At 49.4% G+C, this 16,617-nt stretch overlaps 1 protein-coding gene across 5 annotated transcripts in view; it reads left to right on the top strand.

Moving 5' to 3' along the window:
• The window catches only part of BCL9L (BCL9 like), a 161,199-nt gene that overhangs the window by 90,173 nt on the left and 54,409 nt on the right, over positions 1 to 16,617 (top strand). The window contains exon 1 of one of the 5 annotated variants that reach the window (XM_043500912.1): positions 13,676 to 13,923. The exons of the other annotated variants lie outside the window; for them this stretch is intronic. The gene's annotated coding sequence lies outside the window, so the exon portion shown is untranslated. Of the gene's footprint in view, positions 1 to 13,675; positions 13,924 to 16,617 lie in introns of those variants that run through there. 5 annotated transcript variants of the gene reach the window in all.

Here is a 16,617-nt window from a genome sequence, read left to right as displayed (position 1 = left end):
CCATTATGTAACCCCTCCTCCCAAGAGAGGGTAGGGAAGAGCAAATAGCAACGTAAAGGGACAGCTGGCCTGTGAGCTTTGGGATAGCCCGGGGTGAGACGCATGGATTGTTACTCAGAAGAAATGGTAGAGGATAAAAGAGGGTGCAGCAGTGGTGACTGTAAAGGCAGGTTTGGAAAGAAGGAGCTAGAGGGATTGCAGGTGGGCAGAAACATGAGAGTTTGGAAATGAGGAGTGAATGGATGTGGTGGGGGATTTGCTGCTTTGTGGAGGGAGCAGCATGATGTGTGTGAGAGAGAGAGATTCAACAGGGCTTTTACAAGAAGACACAAGTCTCCAGGTGGAGGGAGATGGAGTTGATTTTGCTCATAGTTACTATCGTTTTTTCAGTTGGTGCAAGGAGGTGGAAAAGCCCAGCAAAAGCCCCTCCAAGCTCAGAGAATCCACTGCTGACATACAGAATAAAGTAACCACACCTGGCACATAAGTTATCAATGACATGTCACACAATGCCCCTCAGTTTGTCTAGCAAAAAGCCTGTGTGAGGGAACAGTGCCACCCCTTGCCAGCACTAGGCACCCGGGCAGTAGTGGAGGGTGCACTTAGAGACACAAGTGAATAGTTAAATCATACAGGAACCTACTTAGCTTGGCATTAGAATGAGACCAATGGGTGGGGCCATTTGGGGGAACAAGGAAGTGATGAGTTAATTAGATCCATGGCATTGACCTAAGAAACAGCTAGGGACTCGGTGTGAGAGAAGGGGGTGTTTCTGGGCTGGCAGCAGAGGCTTCTCAAGGGAAGGGCCATCTTCAGACATGTTGCTGGGCCATGGCACTTAATTACCAGGCACCAACAATGAGTGTGGTCATGTACAAAACCAAGAAGGAGGTGCTGCCCCAAGGAGCCTTTGTTTCATTTTGACAGGACTAGCAGGGCAAGGATGGGGCCCTGGGGGAGGGGGAGACATCTGGGCAGTTGGTGGGGCCAGGGCCTGGAGGAATCTCTTTGCAGATGGCCAGGGCACTGCAGGGAGTCCTGTGCAGCTGGCAGGATGGGAACAGGTTGAGGTGTATTTTTATATTAACTAAGGTGCTGAACTGCAATGATTGGGATCAGCCCCATTGCATTGAGGAGGAAGTGAGTGGGCCACGGTTACACAGCAAGTGCTGGGCTTAGAACCCAGGTCTCTTGGCTGGGCATTACCACAAGCCCATCCTTCTTCTTGGCACAACAAGCCTTTGTATGTAAGGAAGATGAGGTGAGTGAAAGAGCCTGAGGCCCCTAGGAGATGGATCTATGTGTGAGTTCATGTGACACGTGAGGGATGCTGCCAAAAACCATAACGGAACTCTCTGCCTCATTGTTTGCTGGCAGATACTTGGCTGGAGTGGGGGCGGCAGGACTGGGCTGGAGGCCAGAAATGCGCACCCGCGTCCCTGGGAAAGGAAGTCGAAAGGCTTCATGAAGCCAGGCTATAGCATTGGAGGAGTGAGATGGCAAAGCCCTTCCCACACTCAGTCAGCTGAGTTCTGTCCCAGAACCTGGAAGGAAGGGACTAAAGAGATAAGGGAACCTAGGCAGATGGTGTTTAAAACCTCCCCTTGGAAATGGGAGTAGTGTCAGCAGTTTGAGGAGAGGCTAACAGACTTGTGTTTACCTGAGATGCTGGGGAGAACCAGAAAGTCCATGTAAAGGCCTGTTGCTGGCCCAATGGGGAGCACAATGGAGCAGAGAAAAAGCCATCTTGGATATTGAAGTCACTGTGGGGGAAAGATAGCTGGTGTGGAGACACCAGTGTTAGAGCCAAGATGGCTGCTGATGTTGGCATCCTTATCTCCAAGCTGGAGGAAAGAGAGCTTGGAAGCTAGAAGCCAGGACTTCTGGGTTCTCTCTGGCTCTGCCTGTGCCTCCTTTGCCCATGTGAGATGCAGTAGTAGGATTACATGGGAGTTATGATTCTAAAGGTCTTTGAGATCTGGAGTAGAAGGCACTGGACAGAGCAGAGTGTTGTTCATACTGATGTTAGGAACCCAGTGCAGGAGGGAAGATCAGTGAGTGCACAGTGTGTGGCTGAGCTCAGAGTCTTGGGACATCAAGGGCCAGAGGCCTGTAAGAGTGTGACTGGGGTAAATCGGGGACCTGTGGGAAGAGGACTGTAACTTTCAGCATACTATCTGCAGTGGGAGAGGGAAGGCTCTGTGTCAAGGCCGAGGGGAAACAAACTGGGAACCAAGCTTTTCCCAAAAGGCTGGTCACTTAGCTGTGTTCCCGGTAAGGGAAGCATAGGCCACCATTTCCAAGGGGGACTGAAACTATTTGAGCTGGTGTGAAACGGGGGTGAAGGAGGTGCCAGCTCAAGTCCTGGGAGAAAGGACCATGCGTGGCAGGGATTTCCTTATGCAGGAGCATAGGACAATCCTCCATGAGCGACAGGGAGGAAGCACTGGCTTTAGGGATTACACTGCAGGGTTCTGTGCTGTGCTGGAACAATGGGTCCTGACCCAGATGGGGCATCCAGGTGCTGCTGTGCTTTTAATGTGTGGGAGGTGGGGGTTTCAGGGAGGGCCAGACCCATTGGGCTGCCTTGTTCTTCTTCGAGTTGATGCAGCTGTGTATTCTATTCACCCAGTGCACCAGAGCCAGAGAATTTTCCTGGAAGTACCTGTAATAGACAGCGCTTGCACCTCATCTCGTAGCCCATACGCAGCACTGCCTTGACCCTCCTCAGTTTCTTTTTACTGTCTGTGGCCGGAGTCAGAGCTCTGTCTGGTTCCTAACTTCACAACCTCTCTCTTCCTTGGTAATTTTTTTCTAATTGTATTTAGTTAAGTAGTACTCTTAGTATAGTTTTAGTTAGACTTAGCACTAGTTAGTTTTAGTTTTAAATATTTCACCAGTGATGCCCTCACCGGGGTTTAAACGTTGTCCGTCATATGGCGGAATGATACCAACAACAATCCCCACACACGATACTTGCAGTGCTTAGGCAAAGCCCACACCGAGGAGTGGGGTTCAATTTGCAAATCATTCATGATTTGTCTAAATCTTTGTCTAAAGCACTACCTGCTCAAACAGGCCATGTGACCTGTTTTGGCACCAAGACCCTCATCAGAGTGGAGGTCACCCTAGGGTTCTGAGAGTGCTGACGTTTAGAGCCAGCGTGTCTCTGAAGAGATGGAGTCGTTCCCCATCAAGTGCGCCTGGGAAAAGGTCACATAAGACCTATGGAGGCCACTCCAGGTTGCATGGGGACTCATGCCTCCTCCAGAAGGCACGCAGACCAGCATGGTGTGAATGCTGGAATACGGGATGGAGCAGGTCCTGTTAAGCGCTCCCCGGTACTGTGCAAGGAGGTCAGGGACCCCATACTGTCGACTCCAGTTCTGGCGCTGGAGTGTCTGTTGAGTCTAGTATTGCCGAAGGTGATACCAGCACTGGCTGTTTCCACACTGGTGGTGTATCAGGTGGCAGTGGACCTCCTCTGCCTTTCTGTACCAACCTCTCCCTTGGTCCAGTACTTTGCAAAGGCTGTGTCATTTATAGCCCCATTGGCTGAATGGGCTGCTAAACCTGTCTGTTTGCACCACATCCTGATGTTTTCTTTCCACAATTAGTGGAGGTGGGGCTGGTGCCGGGCTCTGCACAAGGAATCTCTGTGGCACCAGAAACTTTCTCAGCACCCTTGCTGTCGGCGCTGCTGCTGTTACTATGGCAGGACTCACCATCCTCTGCTTCAGCACCGTTGACCTCCTCGGTGCTGACTTCAAGGTGGACACTACTTCTGACACCAGAAACAACGGACGCGTACTCAGTGCCAGCAATACTATTTCCACCGTCGATGCTAGTTCTTTCTTCGTTCTGGGCTACGGATGATCAGTCTGATTGCTCACATGCTTAGGGCTAGCTCCAACTTTGTCTCCTCAAGTTAGGGATTCCTCAGCATCCAGGTTGGGATCATCATCCTCCTCCTCCTTCTCTCCATTGCTTGGCCTGTATTGGGGGCCAGGTTCTTCATGCAGCATTATGGGTACTAGGATTGGTGCTTGTGTCGTGGTCGGGACAGGGACCCCTTGCCTGTGGCCTGCTGGCCACCAATGCCCTATCCATGCCAGGAGTCTCCACAGAATCCATGGGATGCTCCTTGGTTGTGGAGGGCCCACTCCTCAACAAGCTCTAAGGAGAGATCATCAAGTATGTCTACGGCAGTGACCATCAACACCCACTGCAGGCCCAGGCACTGGTGAACCTTCCCATCAGTGAGCCTCCAGAATCATCCTTCCAAGTCAGTCAGTCAGTCCTGGAACAGAGTCTGGGTGTGGCACAGCTAAATGCTTGGTCTTCGTCCCTGGATGATTCTACTGTGCCTGGCTTTTCCTCTTATTCGACACCAAAGGATTTCAAGGCATACCAGGATCTTTTGCAGCATGTGGCTGCTTCCCTGGGCATTTAAGCAAAGTTTCTGCAGAAGAATACTCATACTTGGATATCCTGCAGCCATCTGCCTGTGGAGTGTCACCCTCCCTATTAATGATGCGCTAATGGAGCCTGCTACAGTTCTTTGGAGAATGTCTGCTTCAGTACCGCCTACTGCAAAGAGCTTGGAGAAACACTGTTTTGTCCTGGTGCAAGGATTTGAGGGATTTTACTCTCACCCGGCCTCAAATTCCGTGGTTGCAACCACAGTGAGCAATAGGACTCGGCAGGGCAGATTTAAGGCCACTCCCAAGGATAAGAACTCTAAATAGATAGACTTGATGGGTAGGAAGTTTTACACCTTCTCTTCCTTGCAGATGTGCACTGCTAACTAGCAGGCATTGCTGTCCAAATATGATTTTGTGAACTATATGGCTATGTCTAATTTTGCAGACCAGCTGCCCAAAGCCTCCAGGGAGGAATTTCGGGCACTTGTCTCTTAAGGCTGTTTGATAACTAAGACTTCATTGCAGTCTATGCTGGATGTCGCAGATACTTTGGGCAGAGTGATGGCCTTGGTGGTGACCATGAGAATGGCATCCTGGCTGCAGAATTTGGGCATTGATCCTGACATGCAGCAGGCGGTAGAGGATTTGTCCTTTGACAGCCAAGAGCTTTTTTGGACAAGACTGAATTCCTTCGAGGACTCCAGAGCTACCCTGCAGTCCTTGGGGTTGTACATCCCAACAGTGCAGAGGTGCCGCTACAGTAATCAGCAGAAGCAACAGCAGCAGTATCATCTGCAGCACATATCTGGGTAGACTGTCCCTCCCTCGAGAGGGCAGGACTTCCCCAGAAAGAGGCATAGGTCCCAAAGGAGGAGGCATTCAGGTCTGGGGTTTGGCCAATCAACAGGCTTTCCCCTGGTGCCCCCAAAGCATCCATTTTGACTCCTTGGTCCAGAGCAGTTGTCTAGCCATTGCTCTCTTTTCCCTAATCCTTCCATCTGGGGAAAAGACTGGCTTGCTTTCACAATGCTTGGGGCTCAGTCACCACTGACAGCTGGTCCTAAGCACTGTCAGATTGGACTATGCCATCCAGTTCCTTTTCAACCCTCCCACCCATCCTCCTTCCGAGTCCATCTTCACAGACCCCTCTCATTTGATTTATCTTGGCAGAGTGCCATTTTCAGTACATGGTGATTCCTTTCGGCCTCTCTTCTGCCCCTCATGTTTTTAGCACATGCATGGTTGTGGTGATGACACACCTCTGGAAGAAAGGAATCCACATCTTTCTGTAACTGGATGACTGGTTACTGAGGGGCTTGTCTGGAGAAGAAGTCTTTTCTCACAACAACACTACACTGCATTTACTTGACCGCCTGGGTCTCATACTAAACACTGGGAAGTCAACTCTGGTTCCTGCTCAGAAAATCGAGTTCTATGGGCCCCTAATAGACTCTTCGAGTTTGAGAGCTCTTTTGGCAACTGACTGGTTTCAGGTGATTTACCACCTTTGCCTCAGTCTGCAGTCTCAGCCTTCCATGACAGTTCGGATGTGCCTGGGGATTTTGGGCCACATGCACACTTCCATGCAGGTGGTACAGTTTCCAAGGTTGGTTCTTTGCCCCCTTCGAATGTGGCACAGGATAGTTTTCTGTCTGACTGTTCACTCGTTGGACAGATGGGTTTGTCTCCCTTCACTGGTCCTGGACTCCTTTCAGTAATGGATGGTTCTGGAGAATTTTTGTCAGGGAATTCCCTTCATCTGGCCCTTACCAACCAGGTCCCTTGTCACCGACACTTCCATGATGAGCTGGGGAGCACATCTGGGGTTGCTGAAAGTTCAGAATCTATGGTCTGAGCAGGAGGCATCACTGCATATCAACATATGCTGGAGCTTCAGGCTGTCTACGATGCCTGTCACGTTTTTCTGGACCATATCAGGAGCTCAGTGGTTCACATACTTAAGGTTAGGAGTACTTCTGGCACCTTAGAGACTCCTGTTGTGCCACAAGTACTCCTGTTCTTTTTGCGGATACAGACTAACACGGCTGCTACTCTGAAACCATACTTAAAGTTGTGGCAGTTCTGTATTAAGGAGAGTATCACTCCCGTAACTGATCATTTGCCCATGGGGTCCAGAATCATCTTTCAGACTATCTAATCAGGAATTTTTTCCCTGAGTCACAAGTGGTCCCTGAAGAAAAGTGTCCTCCAGGTCATCTTCGCAACCTTGAGCATTCCAGTGATTAACCTGTTTGCTACAAAGGACAACAAGAAATATTATCTGTTCTGCTCTTTAGGGGCCCTCAGTCTGGGCTCCTTTCTTCTTTCATATGGCTGGTGTAGAGCAGCAACTACAATTTCACCTGAAGTTGATTGAGCCAAATGGCTACATCAGGAGTAGCAGAATTTATTGCAGTATTGCCTCCTTCATATTTATAAATTGGGCAGTAGGTAGTGATATGTTAGATGGTCTGTTGTGGGCAACCACACTTGCGTGCTAGGGTGTCCTTGATTTTCCATTTGTGCATTAGATGTCCACATCTACTATGGTTGGTTCGGATTCGGTTCAGAGTTGACCAAGATGACCATGGAAGGTCAAACCCAGGAACCTTCTGCATGGGAAGTGGCACAAGATGCTTATTTTTTTAAGTCTTGTTTAGCCCAATCTGCTTTCCAAGCCTCTTCCTGTTAGTAGCTTGATTTCATGAAGCTAAATGAATGTTCCCAGAAAGGCTTGTGTAACTTAAGACATTGTGGGGGGCATTGTCAAAATCTTAGTGGACAGGAAGACATCTGTTTTCCTGGATTTGCTGAGCTTCGTGGAACATCACTGCAGTTCGGCGTATTAGCGGGGGAACGATATTAGACAGAACAGGTAGTCATGGTGTTGGAGTTGATTGTTCCTGTAATGCAGTGCATTACTATATTCATCTGGGTATCCAATGCCAAGGTAGCAAGATTCTTAAAAGGGCCCCTTCATCTCCATCTTCTGGTCAGAGGACTGGTTCCTCTGTGGGACCTTAACATGGTCCTAGTGGCTTTGATGGGACCTCCGTTTGAGCCCCTGACATCTTATCCCTTTCTGCTTTTGTGTCAGAAGACTGCGTTCCTGATAGCGATGACATCAGCAAAGAGAGTGTGAGTGGCAGGCTCTGTTGGCAGAGCCTCCTTATACACAATTCTCCAAGGACAAAGTGACTTAACTACCGCACCCAAAATTTTTGTCTAAAGTGGTTTCTTGGTTTCATTTAAACCAGGCAGTTTATTTACTTGAGTTCTTTCCACATTCATCGATAGAGGAACAATGTCTCTGTGCAATAGCTGTCAGTCAATGTCTAGCCTTCTGTCTGAACAAACTAAACTGTTTCATCCTTGACCTTGTCTGTTTGTGTCATATGCAGATCGTATGAAGGGACAAGGGGTTTCCTCACAGATGATCTTTAAATGGATGATGTTCTGTATCAAGACTGTACATGAAATAGCTTCAGTTACACCCCTCAGCAGGTGCGAGCTCATTCTACAAGAGCGCAAGCAATGTCAATAGCATTCCTCAGTGACGTCTCCATATTGGACATTTGCAGACTGCTACGTGGTCGTAAACACGTATTATTTACGAACTATTATGCCATTGCCACATCATCAACCCCAGACACAAGTTTTAGTAGGGCGGTCCTGCAGTCCTTTTTTAGGTAGACTCTGAGCTCCACCTCCTGGGGTTGGTACTGTTTGTGAGTCACCTAAGTGGAATACATGGCTGCAACTACTCGAAGAAGAAATGTTTGCTTATTGTAATGATGGTTCTTCAAGATGTGTATTCCACGACCCACCCTCCATCCACCCTACTCTGGAGTCTGGTCTCTGGGCATTTGGTGCAAAGGAACTGAAGGGGGTCAAGGTGCTGCTACCTCATGTAGTCAGAGGAGGGGCTATGTGCACGAGGTGCAAGCGCCACCACCTACAGATACTGCTCGGAAAAATTCTCTGGCTCCGCTGCACTAAGTACAGAATACACATCTGCTTCGCATCTCAAAGAACCAGTTACAGTCGGTTTCTTCTTTCACATCCTAAAATGGCCTATGTCCCCTGTGGTCTATAATTGTCATTCTCTCCCATCCCTAGTGCTTGGACCTAAGCGTGACTAGTGCTGGGATAGGGCTAGGTTCTGGATACAGCTTGATCCCTCACTACAAAGCAGATCTCTCCGGCTGTGCTCTGCTCCAGTCTTTCCCCAGCTTGGTGCCGGGCACTGCAGCCTTAACGTGTCAGGCGCTCTTGGCGCCTCTGATCCTTGCTGGTAGTTATGGTTGTTGGTGAGCTGGGAAACGGTTGAGATTTATATGCTGGTGTTCTGACTCCAGGCCAAGGGGGAAACTGACGCACTGGCTCCCACACCTGGGGAGGTGCACCTCTGCTCCTGTTCTGCTGATGTCTGCTTCTGAGCTATCTCCCCTATCCCCAGGCTCGGGCCTGACTGAAATGCAAGCCAAGCAAGAAGCTCTTTGAGGTCCCCTACCACCTCCTTCACAAGGGGGAGAAAACAACTCATTGCTAGTCCCCCTCCATCTCCTCTTTCCCCCCCTCCCCCCCCATCAAGGGAAAGAACACTCAGATAATTTCCCACCACCTTCCTGGGGTTTTGAGAAGAGCATATTCTGAGGCTTCCCCAACTGAGGATCATACTCCTCCACCACTCCATTTTTTTTTATCCCAGCGAGCAGTGTTGTGCTTACTGGGACAGACACAGCGGAGCAGTTGCCATGCAAAGGGTTAATTCTGTGCAGCAGCTTGCTGTGTGCTGCAGGAGTGGTGTTTAGCAGCTTGCTCCAGTTGGCTTCTTTCCCAGAATGCTTTGGAAAAGCACTGACCTCTGACCCCCAGTACAAACTGAGCCCAGCACGTGGGAGGGAGAAATTACTCCCAGACCTTCAGGCTCCAGAGTTTACAAGCTGCCTGCAATAAAGCAGCCATTTTTTTCCGACAGTCACTAAATCTCCCCTTTTAGTTCCACTGCTAACCCCAGCCCCCTGCCTCTTTCCCCCGCCCCCCCGCCCCAATTCTTTTTCCTGGAACTTCTTCTGCAAAGGTGACGCCAATCCAGTAGCCCAAGGGCTTGTAGCTCTGCAGATCTTCAGGGCTGCTGGTTCTAAGCTGTGAACCATGGATCTCATTGTGGAAGATTTTGCTAGACTTGGTGGTCAGTCGCTTGTTGACTGGTCCGGCTGCTTTCTGTATAGTGATGTGTGCACTGGGATGCCTGCATGCCTTGTCAGGGCCTCTCCAGGATGATTCTTCCAGGGAGTCTCTGCACCTGCCAGTTTTCTCCTCGACCCCCTGCCCAGTGTGTGCACATGTAGAATTCTGTGCCTGCTCTGACTATGGATTGAGACACCTCACAAAACTTGGAGGAGTGGGGATCAGTGCTTGTGTTGCAGATAGCACCTTGATAGAGAGGAGCATTGTCTACAACAGTCCACAAAATGCCGATTGAAAGGGCTAGATTACAGTAGCTCATTGAGTGGCAATATTGTTTTAGTGGTTATATCAGGAAATAGGGAGTCAGGACTCCTGGGTTCCATTCCTGGATCTGCCACTGGCTTGTGCAATTCCTTAGCTTCTCTTGCATAATAACAGATTTCAGAGTAGCAGCCGTGTTAGTCTGTATTCGCAAAAAAGAAAAGGAGTGCTTGTAGCACCTTAGAGACTAACAAATTTATTTGAGCATAATCTTTCATGAGCTACAGCTCAGATCAAGTGAGCTGTAGCTCATGAAAGCTTATGCTCAAATAAATTTGTTAGTCTCTAAGGTGCCACAAGTACTCCTTTTCTTTTTAGCTTCTCTGTGCCTCAATTTCATCATCTACAAATGGGAATAAAAATACAGTGGCCACACTTAACTCTTTCCAGTTCCTTAGGTAATTAATTTACCTCCATTCCCTGCAGTGAGTCTAGAATTAATTTCCAGCCAAGCTGGCCACTTTCTGTGAGTGATTGCTGTGCGGGAGATGCAGGAGACTTCACCAACTAGTATTTGTAAAGCATGCAATCTGTGCACCAGAAATCAGGGAGTGCCAGCTGGTGCTCTTTCCCTTATGACTTCACTGATCGCTCCAGGTGAGACTGTAAGCTGTGTGTGTCTGATACTGTGCTGAGTACATCAGTGCTTTAGTATTGCCGTACAGGTAGTTCCTGCAGCAGAGGGTGTGGGGAGTTATTCATGTTTGAACGGCACTTGGAGAACACCTCATTATGAAAGGCTGCCGTGCCATGGGCACTACAGGATCCAGATAAATAGGAGTCAATATTTAAAAACAATTACTTCCCTGCTCCTGCTGCTGCTTATATGCAGATTCCTCAGACAGACTGTGGGTCTCCCTGAAGGTGGAGAAACACCCGCAGTGTGCAAGCTTTGGATCCACAGACCCGGGACCTGTGGATCATTGCACTGGCAAGAAAGAAACCAAGTCATTCTCACTTCTAGACACATGCACAAAGCCAAACACACTTCTCAGGAACAGCTCTCCCACTGCATATTGCTTTGACTTGGCTATTTTTCCCACTGTAAGATAGACATTACCAAGGTTAAGGGAGCACGTATCAAACAAGTAATACTTTCTTCCAAGCTCTTTCAAGATCTTGAGGGATCTGCAGGGGGAGCAGACGTTAGTTTAGCCTTGGGCTTTTATTTTCTTATTTTCAAACCAAGGTGTTTTCAGAGCGTAGTATGGTGGCCGGAGACCTGTGCTGTGCTGCCTGAGACCATACTGACAAAGTGTGATAGAGAAACCGTTTTTCCAAAGACACATTGGGCTGGTCTAGAATCCATTTGCAGTCAACAAAAAAGCACATTCATCTGAATCCCCTGCTCTCCCCTCTCTGAGAGCTGGGTTTTGTTTTTAAATCTATATGGCAGGAGACCAAACTGGCTGAGTCAGTCGGCTGGCTGGCCACCAGAAATAAAAATGTGGTTTCTGTCCCCTCCCTCCTTCTCCCCTCGGTATTTTTTTCTTCTTCTTCTTCACTTAGCGACAGTTTCATGTATTCATAACAAACCTCTTTCTGCCTCACTCCTTCTCGGGACCAGGACAAGTGGAAGCTGGTTTTTGTTCTGAGAATCAGTCTAAAAGGAAAAGGTGCTGTGAGGCAGCTTGTTTTTGTGTCGCTCTCTCTAACCCACAGTGATGGAGTTTCTGAAGGGATGGGAGGTTGCGTGCTGAACTCCTGGCCCCAAAGGGACTCTGGACATTTCAAATTCTAAAGCTAACGCTCTGCACTTTTCTAGAACCTTATCTGCCAGTCTTCAAGTGTGCAGCTAGTGGTGCCTCCCCACACCTATGTGAGTCAGTTATTACCCCCATTTTACTGACAGTTAATGGAGGCACAGAGAAGTTGCCTGAGGTCACACTAGCTAGTTGATGTTAATCCCTTTCTTCCTGTTATACCACAGGAGGCCCCCTGGCATGGGGTTGCTGCACCAGCCACAGGGCAGGTGTTTGGGGAATGAGAGGAGGTGAGAGGTGAAAACTGTGATTTCTAAATGTTTATAGTGCAAGTAGTCTGAATGGCACAGAACTGGGGAGACTGTTCGAAAAGAAACTTGGTGTCAGTGTTCACTCTTGGGTGTCCAAAATTAGCAGCCTAAATACATGAGGCCTGATTTTCAGAGGTCCTGCATACCTACCCATAGTTCCAAGTGGCTGAATGGCAGTCGTGAAAATCAACCATTTGCTTCTGGAGGTACCTGGCTTTGGGCACTTTAGTGTGAAACTCTTCCAGGCTTGATGTCCCTGTGCCTGGCTTTTCCCCCAATGCTGAGCTTCACATCTGGATGGTGGAGGGAAGAGTTCACATGCCGGTGGCTGTCCACCTGGCCGGTGGCTGGGGCTCGGTGGCAGTGCTTGTTTTTATGCCTACCCATCCTTGAGATGCTGTGAGGAGCCATTAGTTAATGTTTGTGCACTGGGAAGCACTCGGAATGCTAAGTGTTATTACCGTCTCTCATAGAGGTGAGATTGCATCACTCCCTCCCAGGCCATCGTGCCAACTCCCAGGGCAAAGTACATGAGTCTGAGACATGCACACACACACACCCAATGGGGCGGGGGGACGGGGGCATTTTGGGTTGTATATGAACAGCAGCAGGAGGGTTTAAGAGCCTCTCCCTGCTATTGACCGCATTCATAGGTCTCCCCCGGGGTCTACTAATTCCCAGGGGACAGCACCCAGCCTTGGAAGTGCAGCTTTTCCCCAGGGCTTTCAGAAAGGCTTCCAGCCTCTGCACTTGATGCATGCCCCCACGTTCCCTCAGAGGAGCATTCCTGCCCAAAAGGTTGCTGCTTTAGCAGGAATGTCTCTAGGCCTCAGGCTGGTTGGGTCAGATCTGCACAGCCTGCTGATGGCTTGGAGGGAGCTACCTCCTATAGGTCCCAAAATCCCGCATGTGTCTCCTGCTTTTCTGACACCCTTCGGGAAAGATCCCACCTTTTGGCTCACTTTAGGGAGGAATGGTAACATTCAGGATGGGGCTCTAGAGCAGTGGTGGGCAACCTGCATGCGGTCCATCGGGGTAAGCTGATTGCGGACCACGAGACATTTTGCGGATGTTCACCATCCGCGGGCACGGCCCCCCGCAGCTCCCAGTGGCCATGGTTCACCTTTCCTGCCCAATGGGAGCTGCGGGAAGTGGCGGCCAGCACATCCCTGGGGCATCCAGATCTTAGCTGCTTTGGGTACTTCTAAAGTCTGCAGTTCTAGATCAGACACAGCCACTGCATGGTTCTGTAGCTGGCTAACCATGGATGACTCACCACGTGGAACATCCAGGGCTATGGCATGCTAGATAGCTCTAGATTTGGCTGCTCTACATTGGGTGGTGAGCTAATTCTGTTCTCCATTAGTTCTTGTGCTTGAGTCCTTACCCTTGCTGCTCATACTGCCAAGGTCCTTCCTCTGGACAGGTCTTTCCAGGGATCCTTTGGGGATGCTGCAAGCAGAGCCAAGGGAGAAGAGTGGTATGTGCTTTCTGTCAGCCCTGCACAGAGTGTGATTATCACTAAAGGAAATGTTGTAAAGACTTGCCTGTGGTGGGGTTGTGCAGGGATTCCGGAACACGTGCTCCGCTGGAAAGTTCAGTAAGTTCCTTTGCCAGCACTGGCACCTGGGATCCACAGATTTGGCTGCATTCTCTCTGCTTCTCTTGTCTCCAGCAATGAAAAACTTGCCCTGGGAGCAGAGCTGGCCATCCAGTGAAAAGCCGAATGGGCTGCAGCTCACTATCCGCTGCCATGCTGGATCCAAAGGAGGAGGAAAACTCTGGGTGCCGGTGTGGTCTCTGGGTCATGGCTGCTGGTGTAGGGATCTGGTCTGTGGAGCAAGTAAAGGGCTGTTCTTTTAGAGCATGTGAGGCACTGACTGTGCTGCAAACATGGGCCCTTGGCAAAGCAGGAGGTTTGGAGCCCTGCCACCCTTCCTGGGCCATCACTGTAGTGTCATTATAGATGAGGTATCCGACTTACAACCCAGGGCAAGACAGTTGGGGAGGTTCAGGGCCACCTCCCTATTGCTTGTCACACCAGAGTCTCTCCCCCATCAGGCCATGAGGCAAGCTTATCTCCATGGCCCAGTCAGTCCTTAGGGCTGCTTCTGAGATTGGCAAGGGGGCCAGTTAGTACCAATGACTGCTGATGTGGAACCCTGGAGACTGGGAGCAGATGCAGCAAACTCAGCCCTGCAAGATGATTGGGAGGGTTTCTAATGACTATCTCAAACTATGGCTTGACTTGTCTCTGTGCTGTAGCTTCATCTAAGAGGATCATCCCAGCTGGAGCATAGACTTCATTATTAGGATTTATTTGTATTCTGGTAGCACCTAGGATCGGACTGAGAAGGGGGTCCCATTGTGCTTTTTGCTGTGCAGGGTAGTAGATTGCTCTCTGAGCAGCCACCGGATGCCTGGATGGGATGCTGGAAGGCAGTGCTTTGCCCCTCTGTAGCTTGTGAGGACAGGGTGCTGTTACTTGGAATGGATAATAAGGTCCTGTCCTCAATGACCGAGTCACTAACCCACCCAAACTGGAGATGCCCTTTGAAAATAACAAGGCAACTCCTGGATGCTCTCTGATTGCAATGGAGTTTTGGGTTTGATGCTGGGACTTGCCCACTCTTGTTTGGCTCTGTTTGGGAGGCTCCCTGTGCTGGGTAACTAGGTAGGACTTTTCTGATTACTTTTGGAAATTTCTTAACAGGCCACAGTCCCTTCTCCTTTCTGTGTGTCCTGCAGGAGGAGGTGCCAGCCAGGCCCATGTGCCAACATGGGATGTGCATGTGCATGCGCGTGCAGTGGCATGTGGCAAATGGGAATGGAGAAGCACTCTCTAGTGGTCTGAGTGTCCACGTGGAGTGAACTATTGCAGCAGGGAGGGGAGTGTGATTTCCTTTTCAGAACAGGGAGCCAGGACAGTCTCTCGCCCTGGGCGGCCACGGAAATATTCCTACCCTCACCACCCAGCTACATCTAGATGTGGGGAAAGCAGGGTGCATGTGAGGGAGGGAGCATCTGGTTCCTTGTGGGCTGTGGTTTGGCTGTTGCTGGTTTGGCTCTTGCCTGTCCAACTTCAATAGTGCTTCTGTGGGCAACCCAGTGACATGTTCCGGGGGAGTGGGGAGACAGTGGGTGGCATTGAAGCAGGTGACTGACATCTCTTGTTGCTGCCAAGTCAACTCCTTGCTGCACTGAGTGTTCATGGCTGCCCTATATCTCCATTTTTCACCGTCTGCTCTATCAAGAGCGGTGTTGCGTGCAATCAGACTCCCATTGGGGTGCACAGGAATTGCGGTACACAGCACCTCACAGTAGCAGCGTTTATTTAACAAGCCAAGGAGACTCCTTGGGGTGTGATTAATTTTTGAATGCAAATTGGCTAGTTGGTTTCTGAGGCAGATTTTCTTCATTTGTGTGTTTGGATTTTATTATTACAAATGCTGGCAAATGCTTCAGCCTTACTCTGGCTTCTGTGTGCTTGAGCAAGGGGCCTGCATAAATGCAAGGAGCCGGTTGGCTGCTGTGAGCCATGCGGGTATTTGAGGATATTCACACTGGTCTGAACTAGTTTGCTGCTTTCTCACGTGATATATCACCACTCAGTTGCAATCTGTACTTTCAAGGCAAGGAAGGAGAGAAATTGATTTACTGTTTTTATTTTAGCAGAAGAGGATGTGATGGGCTAAGAAATGGAAAAGGGGAAATAAATCCTCTTGTAAAGAGAATGGACTGTAGTATATTTCACTCCATTGAAATGAAGTGAACTTAAGATGTATAAAGAAGGTTGGGAATTCAATGAAGAGAAGTTACGGGGGGTTCTCATGGGTCTAAGCCGTAGCTTTCACCTCAGCCCCCTGTGCTGCACAAGGGAAGATGACACTAGGGAAATGGCTCTCCTCGTCCCTAAAGGTGTCTGTTCACATATTAAACCATTTTCCTGTTTTGATTCAATGGCCATGGCCCTGTGTACGCTATGCAATGTTCTTCTTTGAGTGGTAGTTCTTGTCAATTCCAATCAGGTGTGTGCGTGCGCATGTGCACAGTAGCCGGAAAATTTTTTCCCATAGCAGAATCCGTCGGGTTCGTCCGGGCGCCCCTTGGAGTCGCACCTTCATGGTGCTCAATATTGAACCGACTCACCACCACCTCAGTTCCTTCTTACCGTCAGTGGCAGTAGGCTGGAACTTCCCATAGCCCTTGCTTTAGCAAGCACGTTCAACTCCAGTTGTTTGTATATAGTTTTTATCTTAGTAGTTATGATTACAGTTGTTGGGGGTCTGCACCCACCTTCCGACTTCCTGGAGCTGTGATATGCCACAGTCCCTGGTATTTAAAAACTGTGTGGTCTGCCCAATGTGCATGCCAAAGAGCAATCCACGCTTCCCGTGTTTACAGTGCCTAGGAGCAGGTCACCAAAAGGATCACTGTAAGATCTGCCGTGAGTTCTGCCCTAGAACTCTTAAAGAAAGGGAACAGCGGCTTAATAATCCTCATGGAGGCAGCTCTATGCCCACATTCAGACCCGGGGCTCCCTTAGAGGTCCAACAGACCATTCAGGACCCCCCATTTGAGGGTGAGACTTTTTTTTTTCTCTGAAAAGACAGACAAGAGGCTGCATAGCCTGAAAGACTCACAAGGTCTGAGGTCTTTGGGCCT

Source organism: Dermochelys coriacea, chromosome 22, assembly GCF_009764565.3.
Source record: "Dermochelys coriacea isolate rDerCor1 chromosome 22, rDerCor1.pri.v4, whole genome shotgun sequence".
Taxonomy (NCBI): domain Eukaryota; kingdom Metazoa; phylum Chordata; order Testudines; family Dermochelyidae; genus Dermochelys; species Dermochelys coriacea.
The sequence above is the reverse complement of the archived record's forward strand: the minus strand, read 5'-3'. Positions and strand labels throughout refer to the sequence as shown.